The sequence below is a fragment of the Ostrinia furnacalis genome, unplaced genomic scaffold, assembly GCF_004193835.3.
Source record: "Ostrinia furnacalis isolate ACB-3 unplaced genomic scaffold, ASM419383v2 OfSCF7441, whole genome shotgun sequence".
NCBI classification, from domain to species: domain Eukaryota; kingdom Metazoa; phylum Arthropoda; class Insecta; order Lepidoptera; family Crambidae; genus Ostrinia; species Ostrinia furnacalis.
The window spans coordinates 180,803-194,657 of record NW_021137680.1 but is presented as its reverse complement, the minus strand read 5'-3'; the positions used below and the strand labels follow the sequence as shown (position 1 = coordinate 194,657).

The 13,855-nt window shown below is 35.0% G+C and overlaps 1 protein-coding gene across 1 annotated transcript in view; it reads left to right on the top strand.

Moving 5' to 3' along the window:
• LOC114364482 (hemicentin-1) overlaps positions 1-13,855 on the top strand; it is an 82,595-nt gene that overhangs the window by 23,731 nt on the left and 45,009 nt on the right. The gene's annotated exons all lie outside the window — the stretch shown is intronic.

The following is a 13,855-nucleotide window of genomic DNA, read 5'->3' as shown; positions in this document are numbered from 1 at the left end:
TTTCAGCCCATCCGTCCAGTGGTTTGGGCTTAATCACTATGTCAGTCAGTCACCTTTGAATTATAATAGCGAGCTCGTAACAGTGTGCGTATTTTAGTACAAGTCTCGAGCTCACGAATGCGCGCTGTTGTGGGTTCGCTGATTTAAAAGGTTTCCAAAAATTGGCAGTGTCACAACTCTCCTATGTTACAACTCACCTCGGTCTCCCCTAACCGGTTCCATTACTTTATAGACCCCAAAATAATTGGTTGGCTTACCCAGGGTATTGCTTTTTATATTGTTTCGGGAAGTTACCAGGACGTAACAACGGTTAAATTGGAATTTTGTAATTGATTTAAGTTCATTTAGAATTGGCCTCAATAAAGGCATTGGGTTTAAGTTGATTACTATTTCATTTATCTTCTTTGTTCGACAGTCGTCTGTAGCGTTTAGTGAAGCGTTTAATTGTGCCAATTGCGGTTACGGGTTTGAATCCCACTGAAGACAAATTATAGTGTGACGAGCCAGTTCATGGGATATCTTTGACTCGGTTGGTTATCCGTTATCTAGTCATTATTAAGGGATCGTCGAAATCTATTTTTGTTTATATGACACTATTTAGTACCAATTACTAAATGTACCATTTTTTTATAATTATTAAATTAGTTCATCTAGTTTAAACTAATCTGTTCAAACCGCCCACACGACCTTTTGAAACTAAATCTTAACGGATTTTACAAATAAAAATATACATATGTTATTATTTTACACTTCTCAAAATACTTCCATCGTGGCCTGTCTATAACCAATTATGTGATTAACATCAAAATATCCTACACAGACCTATTGCCCCATTTAAAGTATCATGTCTACTTAAAATTGTATTAACATTTCCTCACATTATCCCCAACCTTGGCGGGCCTTAACCTAAATTAATTATACAGGTGGTTACTGCGTACCCTTAAAATTTAATATCTAGATTTGCAGGGCGAGGCTTGGGTGTGAATGGAACACGCAAGCGTAATGAAAGTTGATACAGTAGACTTACTTGAATAGAATCGATCGGCGACCGGTTATTTGATAAGTAAATAGTTTTAACGCGATAATAGTACAGTCAACTGCACATCAGACTATGCATTTTTTCGGAAAATTACTCTTTATTAGAACCATATAATATGGTGCCACAGTGTGCAGGAACGTTGATTGATATGCTGTCGTCAATACTTCAATTACTTATTTCGTCCTTGCAAGCCTTTACAAAATTCAAATTGCTGATTTGCTTGAATGTCATACCAGGTAGGTTTACGTAATCATCAAGCTAAAAACTTTGGTACTTTAGGATAATAAAACTGTAAAAGGTGTCATTTTGCAACCAAATACTTTAGCAAACACTGAATGAGCTTACTGTATGTATTTTACGTTATGTTAAAGTATAACTGACACGACAAAAATGCTTTTTGACGCAAAATACTTACGCTTGATGAACACGGAAAAACGAGATATAAAATAGGTCACATTTTAATCCTTCTTTGTAGGACATCAATCATAAGAAAACTTTTGTTTCAAATAAAATTAAATGTGCATTGTAATTTTATTTTATCATCATGAGGTGTAACAATGTTCTTATCATAATTTTTAATCACAGAAGCATTTAATTTGGTTTAAAAACTATAGGGTAAAAATTACATACCTTCTGGCGCAGTCGGGTAAAAAGAAACCATCAACGTCAAAATAATAAGAGCCAAGTAGGTAATTGTTTCTTTACTTGGTTGTTTCCGCCTTAAAATTGCAGCCAAAATGAGACTAAATACTAGGATACAAAAAGCGAAAAACATGTGGTCACAAAACATGAAATTATCTTGTAAAATAAAACACACGTTAACCCAGACAAAACACGGAGTAGCTCGTCAAAAAACAAGCATTGTTCAAGCAGACGTAATCATCATTAGCTGCTTTTTATTCCTGACAACATTACTGACGCCCTTTTTATTCCAAGTCCCTTTGGGCCACAACAAATTGTACAATACCCTTGATTACAAGAGAAATGGTGCAGTAACTCTTTTCAACCGACTTCAAAAAAGGAGGAGGTTCTCAATTCGACCCGTATGTTTTTTTTTTCTATGTTTGTTACGCGATAACTCCGCCAATTATGAACCGATTTGAACAAATCTTTTTTTGGCGTATAGGTAATAATACCTCAAGGGTGGTCCCATTTGAATTTAATAACAGAAAAAACAACCCCCAAGGGTGGAAAATTGGGGATGAACTTTTTTATACGCAATATCTCCGCCGATTATAAATCAATTTGAACGATTATTTTTTTGTTGAATAGGTATTATCAAAAGGGTGGTTTCATGCGAATTTGAAGAAAATATTTCACCCCCAAGGGTGGAAAATTGGGGATGAAATTTTTTATACGCAATATTTTTAATTTTTAGTTTTTTTTGTGTTCACGCATTTGAAGTCGGTTTTTTTTTAAAAAAAAAGTTAATTATTCACTACACATAATTATTATCTTTATACACAACGTAACAAATGGTAAACGTGTATAAGTGCCCTGTAATGGGCCTATGTACTGAATAAACTATTTCATTTTGCATTTCATTTTATATGACGTATTCGCCGTAAAATTGTGAATCCCGTCAGAATATGATCTGACGAGGTTAGATTACAATCTCACGCGTAATATTATAAACTGACGGCGTTAACAATTTCACGTTGACATATTCAACATTTATGAGGACTCACTATGATACTATTTAGAATAGAATAGAGTAGAAAATCTTTATTGCTATAGGTAGAATATTTTTAATAGTAGGTACAGAAATAATAATGATAGGTATTATTGTTCCAACAGGCTCCTGCCTCCGCAATTTTAGCACTATTCATATTTTATGGTAAACCTTCTAGCTGATTAATAAAGTATTTATTTTCACGATCCACCGTCCACCATAATGGTCGACGGTGACCACAATATCAGCTATTTTTGGAATCGGCAGACCGCCACTTATTTTACCCATTTTACTATCATAATGTTTTTTTTATAGATTAGCAATATGGATTATTTTGTTCCGAACTCGTCTTATAAGAGTATCATAGTATACACATATATCTTTGGAGGTTTAAAGTGAACTTTCTGCACATCTCTTGATTATAATCCAAAACAATTTGTTGTGCAACTTAAAACCTTGTTCGTTCGACTTAAAATGTTTTAGGCAGACCCATTGAAAGGCGGGTGAATTTCGTCTATTAAAGTCTCTTGCTTTCTTCTTTTAATTTGTGTAAGTGGAAGGAGGACTTATTTCAAGGCCTACATTCTGTCTTTGTAGCATAATGGAGAATAATTATTTAGGCTGGGTTGCACAATCTTACTTTAACTAACGTCAAAAGTATGTCAAACTTCACACTAAAAGCACTGGTTATCGTTATAGTTACGGTTAAAGTTAGGTGGTGCAACTCAGCCTTATTTTTTTAGTTTTGCAAAAAAACTTTGGCTACGGATTTTTTAAAAATAGTTATGCCATTCTACCATAATATAATAAAAATACGCGAAGGTGTAATTGCGTTTTATTGTCATACTTTAATTTTATAGCTGTAGTAAAATAATATTGTATAATTACTGTCCGACATTTGTAATTCAAACTCACAAATGGGCCATAGGTACACCCACAATCGTTAATACTGTAATGCCTACGCAATTACTTAAATGAATACCAAAAAAGGTGTAACATACACACCCAACATCAAATTAACCGATGGCATACCGAATCACATCCATTAGCAACAATTCAATTAACAGTGCTAATGGATGCATACTTTAATTACATTTGTAGAATAAAAACTAATCAGAGAAGCTGAAAGGTAATGGAAACCTTTGTGGACAATTAACAAGTTCTGGTTCGGATTCCGCAGTGAAATAATTATTGTAGTTTTGTATGAAATGGGTTTAAAATGAGATTCTTAAGAAGTGTCATTTCGTATTACAGTTTACATGAATCTCAAAATAGTTTCAGAAATGTTTAGCTATAATAACACATTGATGGACAGTAACGTCCACGGGTGTTCGGGTAGTAAAGAATGATACGACAGAACGTCTATAGACGTCATAGTTTTTACTCGTTTTACATTGACACTACTCCCAGTGAAATGTATTTAAATAAGTAGTGTCGTATTGGGAATTCATTCTTAACTTGTACTGTCCACCTAAATGATAACAATAATAATCCGTGTCTCGCTAAACGTTAATCAAAGAAGTTAACGGTCTTATACGCAGTAAATATAACATTCATTTTACCACGGCAAGTAAGTATGAACGTGTCTGAACTAGGGTTTCTGATTTCTCGACTTATTTTTTTTCTCGAGTTTCGGGAATTCTCGAGGTCAAAGTCTCGAGTTTTCTCGGGTCTCGAGTCTTTTAATTAAAACTGTTGAAATCGGTTGAAATTTAATAAAAACACGGGTTTTTATTAATGTTATAATGTGTCTGGGTTATAATCAATAATACTGTAAAGTTTCAACAAAATCCGTTCAGTAGTTTTTGCGTGAAAGAGTAACAAACATCCAGACATCCACACAAACTTTCGCATTTATAATATTAGTAGGATAATTATAACTTAGTAATTAACTAAAGGAACAAAAGTCATAAAGTCGCGTGTACTTTAAGGATTAATAACCATAAATATCTGGAGCTCCAATTGAATCACTTGTTTTCCAAAGAACACAAGTACAAATTAATTGAAAAATTACGATAATAAACCTACATTTACAAACAAAAAAAACTTTTTAATAATTTTTTAAACTTAAAGATAACGACTTGAATAAACGTATTTACGAGTACTTAAACTAACAGATAGTTAACAAAAAAAATTCTGTCTTTAAATCAGTCAGTTATACAAACATAATAAAATATAGCTTACTCGTAGGTGAACATTATTAGTTTCGGTAAAGATCATTACTTTCAAATCAAATTAGTTAAAAAAAGGAAAGACTAGGCCAGTCTAAACGCAACGTTATCCTATTAAATAATTAAAAACTTACTTTTGTCTAAGAAAATAGGCTTTCAAGAATATTAAAGCTTCAAAATCGAAACTCGAGAATTCTCGAGCTCCGGTAATTTTTTTCTCGTCTCGATTGAAGCCAAATTTCTCGAGTTTTCTCGAGTTCGAGAAAGCTCGAGCAGAAACCCTAGTCTGAACAGAGGCATCCCGTCTCTAGGGTCGTTACAGCGATGCATCTGCCTCCTTGGGTTCCGTGCCGTCGGTCCAACATAAATCCTGCTCTAAGACGCATTCGGGACAGTGGTTTGACAATTTCTTGCAAGCAGGTGCTTAATGTAGGTCGTTGTGATTTGCTAAGGGTGACCTGCTTGGAAACTTTGATGAATATGAAAAGGTTTGTTAAAGGTTCTAGAACTTTTTAGTATTCTAGATAATTTAATGTACAATAGTGTTGTGTCAAAATGAAAAGGTTCGTAAGATAAAGTATTGTTTTGTAGATTAATGAAATAGTGTTGTAACTCAAATGTGTCTTACTTCAGAATGGTTAGAAAATTGTTTATTCTTGCATATCGCGATTAATGTCACGTATTCCCGTATTTTGTTATATTGAAATACACTAGCCTGTATTAAAAAGTTATTCAGGTAGCACCTAACTTATAAACCAGAGGTTCCACAAACATGTAAGCATTGTTCACAAGCTAAATACTTATCTACTTGTAAATAAAAGTGATTTTGAAACCAAAAACTACATTACATTATGATTGTTAGAAACGAAATTTTCCATTACCTAATTAGTTGTAATAAACTATGCAACAAAATGTCTTATGTGTTGTGAATTTTATCTTTTAAGTAAAAATTGTATTATTTCATTTATCTTCAGTTAGTTCGTTAGTCATTTAGTAGGTTCAATTCATACTTGCTATTTGCCAATAGGACTTCATGCGTAGTTAAAATAGACACGGGTCTTAACGCGACGTTTATTAATGAGTTACATTATGTACTCACGGCTTCACGTTTCATGCGTAGTTTTTGAAAATTCATTCAGTTCATGAATGCAAAAAATCTACCAACTGTGATAATTTTATTTTGAAATTGTTGTTGTGACTTCGTAAAAAGCGACTTAGGGACGAAATATGCCAACATTAGGCCTCCGCAATACCAGCGTAAGAGCTGCTGTCTCGCCAGCGTGGGAATGTAGGCCATAATCCTTTATTTTCCTATGGTTTATTAGGAAGGGGCACACTTCTAACAGTGCAGATCAAATGACCTGATGAAGTTGATGGTGAAACGTATTTAGTTTTCTTATTTAATTCGTAGGTACTTGTCGACTTATAGAGTTCGATTGATTGCCAGTGCAATGAAAAATAGGTAAGTAAAGTTAATAATGTATGTTTTAGTACGAATTAGCACTATCACAACTAAATAGGACGCCACAGTTTTAGCTTCATAATATGCTATCTGTACAAATGTGAATAGTAGGTAGGTACCTATTGCCTATCTAACTAACAAGTCAAGCGTCAGTATGAATGCTCTAGGGAGGGAGCGCCTCATTTTCCGAGAAATTCGTGACCGTACACCGTTTGGACAATACCAATTGTATGTGGGCATGTTTTTGTGATGTACGGATGTGGTACATAAAGGTAAATACTGTGGGACTTTATGTAGTTGGAGGTAAGGACTAGTTTGGAGCAATAGTGTAGTCCAATGAGCGGTAGACTGTACAAGTATGTACATAGAACGGTCATAGGCCTTTTGACGATGTTCTAACGAAATTAATAGGTAGGGCAGAAGTAATGTTTATCAGCTTATAACATGAATCTTGTCATTCGCCCTGTTACATAGAAACTGTTGTAAAAAAACAAATTGGTTCGTTAGTTCGTTTTAGCCAAATGACGTCTAAAATACTGGACAAAAGCCTTCAAGAGTTTTTTTCACAATGACCGATCCTGCTCTGCCCGCATTGAGCCTACTTCCCGAGATCTTCACCAGATCGTCTGTCCACCTAATAGGAGATAAGCCTGCCCTATATAATTTTATTGTATTTTTGCTAATTAATTTCGTTGTTCTTGAACAATTGTTCAAATAGGGATGATGACTGGGTAATGAAATCGAAATTCTATTTAGTCCGTCAGACAGATAATAAAAAAAATTTGGACACATGTTGGATGTAGCACTGTTATTATTTAATTATGAAAGAAAATAAAAAATATGAGTCTAATATTTTCTAATTATCTGTCCGACGGACAAATAATTGAAATTTTGTCATCTAGCCTTTTAGAACTATGTGGACATACACAGGAAAAAGAAATGAAATAAAATTTTCTTTTACAAACACTGAATGTGACATCACGAATTTTAGGTTTCCCAATTAACTAGTTCACAATGTCCACTAGTCACTGTGTATCAATAAATACTAGAAACATATAGCGCAGAGCCGTGAAAATGGACACGCTAACGACTCCTGGGACGCCACTCCTCACGTACGCGGAATTCGTGACTACGTACGTGTTGGGAAACAGCAATTAATAGCTAAATTAGAAGTTTAATTTGGTGTGGATACGGATGTCGTAAAAGGTAAAGGGACGAATATTTATTTATTTATTTATTTATTTANAAAGAGGAGAAATTGAATTAAATAATGTTTTTATTATGACATTATTTTTTTTTTAATATTTTTTATAATTATTATATTTAATTTTATTGCATTACATTTTCTAGATGTTTTATAGCAAGAGTCCGTTTCAGAAAAAATATACTATCATCTAAAGTCCGTTCAACAATTGGTCACAAAGCTTATCAATAAAAAAGTTAACCTACCTAATTAGGTGTATAAGTTTCACTTTTAACGAACTGTAAAACAAGTAGAAATAAACCGAAGCTATCATTGTCTGTTAAAGCCTTCAACATACGTGTTCAAACACATTCTTCATGCCAAATTTGGATCACGTATAGCACTCACTTTGACAAATATCGAACATGCAAATTCAGAGGAAACTCTTTCTGAAAACGTACGATTTGCATGCGGAGTGAAATTGTTCCTTTAGGGTTCTTTGGTGGTGATTTGTGGAACATAAACGTATGTTTTACATACCAAAACTGTAATAAACCTTAGTGACAATACCTACTTCCTACAGTTTTGCAATAAAAAAAGAGCACACAAGCTTAAAAAAAAGATTTATTATTTTTCTCTTGTTTAATGGCAATCTAACCTTTTTCAGCAGATTCAAAACAGTGACTTCTCGAATCAACATCCCATGCTGAAACCGTTTAACCACTTTAAAAGTCGATGTAGCTTCAAAAATAAAGAAGTTGGAGTGGATATTAGTTAAACTTATTCTACATTCGACTATCATACGTTATTAATTTTAAAATCACTGTTGTACGTTTCCACCCTCCGTAGGGCATATAAACTGGTGGCCTCTACAAGCCATTACAAATGTTTTAATAAGTCAGTTGTATAAAGTCCAAACAATTCACTTCTTTAGACCTATTTAAAGATTTTTCCTATACCAACCGGGTAACATGGAAAGCATTGGGGGAGGCCTATGTTCAGCAGTGGACGTCCAATGGCTGAGATGATGATGATGATGAAAGATTTTTCTTGTCTGAAAACGATCAAAGAATGACGAATGTCTTCATCCGTAATTAGGTACATTAACACTCCACTTAAAATAATTTCTAACAAAAACTGGCCTAGTCTTTCTTTCATTGTTTGTTACCTGGAACTCAATTCCCCTGATTCACCTTTGCCATTTCAAGTAATTCCTTGTAATTTTATATTTTATTCTATTTTCGCAATTTCTTATTCGCGTTTTATCTTTGTTTTACGCTCAAAAGCCGGCTAGCTTAAGCCCACTGTTTTTGTTCTTAGTTAAAATATTAACCTTGTTACATAATTAATTAGCTAGCCTTTATTATTTTTAAGTTATGTTATTTTTAATTAAAAAACAGAGCCTACTTAATTTCTTTAGTGCTTTTTATTATTAAAAGTAATTTTTTTAAAGAAAAATTACCTTTCAAAAATAAATATTATACTTTTCATTACACAATTGACCTTACAAATGACTTTACCTCCCTCTAGTTCTTTAATTAGGCGTCTTAATGCCTTTTGCTTGCAACTGTCACTCTTATCCACACTGACTCGTCAACAAGGTGGACCGACGACCTGATAAAGATACGAGAAAGGCGCTGGATACAGGCCATTACCAACCGTGCGATGTGGAAGTCATTGAAAAAGGCTTACTGTTCAGCAGTGGACGTCCTGTGGCTGAAATGATGATGATGATGTCACTCTTGATGTGCCATCAAGTGGTCACTTTTCCAATGTTTTAGTCATTAATCAAAAAACTTGATTTTTTATTAATCTGAAAAAATAAAATTGTTGTGCAAAAGTGTGCAAACTGAAACTGGTATATTTGAATACTAGAGGGTTACAGCTACAATATATATAAATTCCAGACTGGGGTCAAGTGGGGGCATATAACTTCTAGTCTTCCAAACATAAAATTTTGAGAAAAATATAAAGGTCAACATTTCGCCATACTTTTTAAAACTATTTGCATTATTACACACCTTATTGTACAGAAAATAAAAAGTACTTATCCTTATCTTCAAAATCCATCACACAAATATTTGGTCACCATAGTAAAAAATAATGTCAGGTGTTGTCGAAAGTCAAGCAAAATTAGGAATTAAAAATTACACTATCCTCATATCCTCACTTACCATGTTAATTACTCACGACTAGCTAATTAACAAAGTACAAAATTGTGGAATCCTTAATGTCTGGGATGTTGTTTATCGTTTTTTATAAACGATAATCAGAAATTCAACAATGACTTTTGTCCAGCTAGCTTGTTCTACACGAATCACAGTGCGACGGCGGGATCACGAGTCGGCCAATTTCGGATTCGCCTTCACTGATCGGCTACCGTCGCTTCAAATTCATATACCGGGTCGAGTTAACTGCACACCTGCCAGCCGTGACGTCACATCGACTTTCTGGTATCGACGGGGCGACCGCGGGGAGGTGTGCGGGAAGTAGAAGGGAGAATCATTCATCAATCAATTAATTCCACCAGCCTAGCCCCCTTCCATCATCGGGAAACCAGACGCGTGCCATCCTTATATTGTTGACATTCCACCAGCTCGCTTTAAGCGTTTCGATTACTTTTTTATAATGCGAACAGCTAGGGACTGGAATTCGTTGCCTGCTGCTGTCTTTCCCGAAGACTATAATCCGGGCCTTTTCAAGGCGAGAGTGAATAGGCACTTACAGGGCAGATATTATGTACCATCCTAGACTGCATCCCACTTAACATCAGGTTGCATTGTGGTCAAATACCTGCCTTGTTATGCATAAAAAAAGAAGCGCATTCTAGCGAGGTTCGCAGTTAGCTTGGTCGGGTTGTACGGAACCCTTCCGTTGATATAACATCATGGGTATTTACCTTTCGCCTCGGGAGCCTATCTAAAGTTATCTTCCAGTGATAAGAATCGCTCCTTGATTTTTGCCTCTTTGATGGGTTACGCTCACTGTCAATACGTTTTCTTTATACCCACGCCTGTGTTTGATGTTTTTAAATCCTTCTGAATGGAATAAAGTAGACAGATTTAAATGTAAAGGTCAGAATCCCAGATATCGAATATTATCCTTTTTTTGTATGGCTTTTATAAGGCGATTCTATCGGTATTTTTATTTACTATAGAATTTTGTTTACACCTACCATTTTCCATCTCAATAGAGAAGAAATATTTTATTTTTGTATGTTTGTAACAAATAAACTCTAAAATTACTGGACCGATTTCAGGTACATAATCCTTTAGTTACATGAGTTTTGTCACTAAGGGTTACTTTAGAATCAAATTCGCGTTACCGTACATAACAAGCGAACAATTTGCGTTATGTAAGATTCGGCTAGTACATAATTATTTGCGCCATTTGAAATTCAAACCCATATTTTCGTAATAAACCTAAGCCAAATGGGCTTCAATATTAATTACTGAATAGAGGAACGAACTAATTAATCTAAAACCAACTTACACCTCAAAAAGCAGCTCTGGATTTCTGAATTTTAAATGGGAATGGACTGGAAGTCATCTAGAATTTAAATGGTGCGCACTGGTTTTGGCGCACTCGGCACTTTTGGTGCCATCTTCATATTTAGACCGAGCAGGTTTAACCATTGATATTCGAGTTACTGGAAGGAGCAATAGCCTAAAGTACCAATAGATTGTATCATCCACGAAAACGCGCCCCACCATTCTCCCGCTAATGTTTGAGTGTTATCGGTACACGCTAAATCATCCATGAGTGCAAACGCACACTACAATAATGACGCTCGAATTGGTTGGATCAATCTCTCCGAACCTCGCGCTTCCCTCGACTAAAAATTAGTGGGGCGCGTATTCGTGGATGAAACGAACTACAGTTTTATCTTCTCTTTTTTTGGGCCTAAATTTAGCATAGTAATTTTACGGGTGTATGTAAGTACTGCCACATGCACTAAGTAAGTACTTAATGATAAAAAACGTGCATGTGGCATGTCGCCAAAGTTGGGAAAGGTTTGCCAAAACCCAATTTTAATTTTCAATTGTCTCTATAAACGGTTTCATTTAATTGTTGAGTTTATAAATGAATGCCGGTTGATTTCCAGCTTTGAGAAAATCTTGAAAGTATAAACACTTTTTACATTTTAGGCACAAACGAAGTACGTAGGTGTGATAACAGAAAAATAAAGATAATTATTTTATTTCACTTTTTTTATAAATCATGATAATCCACAATGTAGTCATCATGCCATTGCCATCAAATAAGGCACTGGTTTTAATATTTTGTGGCATTTCTAGGGGTCTTAATAAACTGCAGCTCTTACTCAAGATTCATACCAACTAATCTACAACGGAGCTCATCGGCAGATGTCCTTTATCCAGATTCCGCACTCAGCTGGGTTTTAACGAGGATTTCGGAGCCAAAGTGAAAAGTTTTGGGGGAACTCAAGTATGTTGGGAACATTGAAGTATTTCGTGTGTCGTCTAGTTCTTAGTACAGACATTTCATACTATAGCACATAAAGCGGTAAGGTAAAGTTCGATTTTGCAAAAAAAAATAATGTAGTTTTTCATTTAACATTGATTGTACAGCCTTCAAGTGGAATTTGTGGAGAGACCTTAATTTTGTTTAAAAACAATATTTTTGGCACTTTCCTTAGTAAGATGAGATGGGCCACCCAATGATACCACTTGGTATTTGGGATTGGGATTTATTTCTTACATGAATTGGTAGTTATTTCTTTTTTTAATTAATAAGGCAGAAGTTCTCTTTAACTCAAAATAGACAAACATAGGTCTTAAGGCGATATTTTTAGATGAGTTACATACGTAAGTACTCACATTTTGTCTGTGGGTACTTCTTAGCAGTACTTTTTTTCTTTTTTTTTTCTATTTATATTTGGCACACAGTCATTACAAAATATACACCTCTAAACAAAAATTAAACTGAGAAAAACTTTCTGAGGTGAACCCATAATATGAGTCCTAAATTCCAATTCCAAAACCTTATTTCGCAGCAGCCGAATATTTCTTCCCAGCAAGTGCCAAATAAGGGCCCTTTATACCTTTTGTACGCTTTGTGCGGTTCAGGTGGACATTTGTGGAACTCCAATCGTACTTCGACAGGCCATTTATTACCAATGAGTCAATTTAAAGTAAAAGATACAAGAATGGACTGACAGAGGAGGATGGGAAATTTAACTTTGGTAATTGAAAGACAATTTAAGTAAACATAACGAACAAAGCAACAAAAAAAATCAATTAAAATTACTCAATTCTCTATNTGACGAAAGACAAAACCCAACATTTATATGAATATGCGAACATCTGGCTAACGTGGGGACTGTAGACAAAAATATCAGGCCTCTTTAAACTAATCTGGCCAGAGAGGGGAATCCCTAAAAATATGTGAACGTTAGGCCCAGAACACACGGTGAAACGCAATTGCGACGAAACTGCAACTTCTAGTTACTTTTGAGTTGCATCTAAGTGTCTGCCATAGATTCCGTTGAGATACCACACATGACGCGACCAGTTTGAAACCGGTTTGAAATGGTCGCGTCATGTGTGGTCTCTCATTGTCATGTGTGGTTAAAGTAACTAGAAGTTGCAGTTTCGTTGCAATTGCGTTTCACCGTGTGTTCTGGGCCTTAGGCCTCTACAATCTTTCTCGCCAGCATGAGAAGTCATATAGGAAGGTCAGACCTCTCTAATGCACTTGACCAAGGTGGGGAGAGTAGACCAAATTCAATTTGCCTCTGGTAAATGAGAGAATTGTGGTCCTGCAGTAAAAACTATAATATGTTGTAATGACCTGATGATGTCTTAGGGATTTGCAAAGTGGCACCTATTAGGTACAATAAATACATGGTACCTGTGAAGCTCGTTGAACAGTAGCCGTCACGAGCTCTGCTTGATTTCAGGCTACGTTATGTGAAAGAATTTTGTTAAGATTTTCTTTCTTCTTACATCGCAGAGTTCATTCAGCAAATTTAAACTTGGCACTTGACATGAAAGTTAAGCTGTTTCAGCATTACTTAAAACTTCTGTAAACTCCTGGTTTCATGCATTAGTCGGTTAAAGCATTTGGGCTTAGGTTGGTTCGGGGAAAACCGTAATATTTCGGCAGGTGGTCGAGATAATTTCGTAATAATATATCATATTTGTGGTTTAATATTCAGAATGGTAAATATTATTCTCGTAAGGCTCAACCAATGCCCTAACCGTGATATTACTAGTGGTTGATTAAAAATGATTTACGCACGTGTAATCATCGTTTTTAATAAGGTTTATTCCTTTGCAGATGTATTAGAGATATATATGGATTA